This window comes from Cebus imitator, unplaced genomic scaffold (genome assembly GCF_001604975.1).
Source record: "Cebus imitator isolate Cc_AM_T3 unplaced genomic scaffold, Cebus_imitator-1.0 Scaffold87, whole genome shotgun sequence".
NCBI lineage: Eukaryota > Metazoa > Chordata > Mammalia > Primates > Cebidae > Cebus > Cebus imitator.
Window position 1 is genome coordinate 4,712,490 of NW_016107402.1, and position 1,276 is coordinate 4,713,765.

Consider the following 1,276-nt stretch of genomic DNA (forward strand, 5'->3'; position numbering starts at 1 on the left):
AGAGACGGGGTTTCACCATGTTGACCAGGATGGTCTCGATCTCTTGACCTCGTGATCCACCTGCCTCGGCCTCCCAAAGTGCTGGGATTACAGGCTTGAGCCACCGTGCCCGGCCTTCTTCTTTTATTTTTGAAACAGAGTCTCACTCTGTTGCCCAGGCTGGAGTACAGTGGTGCAGTCTCAGTTCACTGCAACCTATGCCTCCCAGGTTCAAGGGATTCTTCTGCCTCAGCCTCCTGAGTAGCTGGGATTACAGGTATGGGCCACCACACGCAACTAATTTTTGTATTTTTAGTAGAAACAGTGTTTCACCATGTGGCCAGGCTGGTCTTGAACTCTTCACCTCAGGTGATTTGCATACCTCAGCCTCCTAAAGTGCTGGGATTACAGGCATGAGCCATAGTGCCTGGCCTGGACCTCAGTATTTCTCATCCAAAAATGGGTTTAACATGAGGCAGGATAACACATTGGTTTAGAGTATGAACTCTGGAGCCATAGGATCCGAACTTGTGCCCCAGTTCATACCCGTACCAGCTGTGTGTTCCTTTGGCCAAGTTATTGAACTCCTCTGTGCCTCAGATGCCCTGTTGGTAAAGTGTGGGTGGTAATAGCTTCATGTGGTACAACAGAGACCAGCACATGGTAAGCACTAAATAGATGTTATTTATAGTAACAAGCTATTTATAGTAACCCCTTTTCCTCACCTCCATACCCCACCCTCTGGTCCCCTGCTCTGCCATTCTGGGGCTGGAACTCTCAAAGGCAAGACCACTGCCTCTGAGAATAAGCAGAACAAATTACTGTTATTGACCATGACTGCCTGCAATGTGTTAGGTTTATTATGTGCCTTATACCATTTAATTCCCATAATAAGGCCATCAGGGTGGCTCACATCTGCAATCCCAGCACTTTGGGTGACCAAGACAGGAGGATTGCTGGAGCTCAGGAGTTCAGACCAGGCCGGAAAACAGCAAGACTTTGTCTCTACCAAAAAACAGGAAAAAAAAAAATTAGCCAGGCATGGTGATGCATTCCTGTGGTCCCAGCTACTCAGGAGGCTGAGGCAGGATGATCACTTGAGCCTGGGAAGTCAAGGTTGCAGTGAGCAGTGATCATGTCATTGCACTCCAGCCTAGGTGACAGAGCAAGACCCTGTCCCTCCAGCAAAAAAAAAAAAAAGAGGCCGGGCGCGGTGGCTCAAGCCTGTAATCCCAGCACTTTGGGAGGCCAAGGCGGGTGGATCACGAGGTCAACAGATCGAGACCATCCTGGTCAA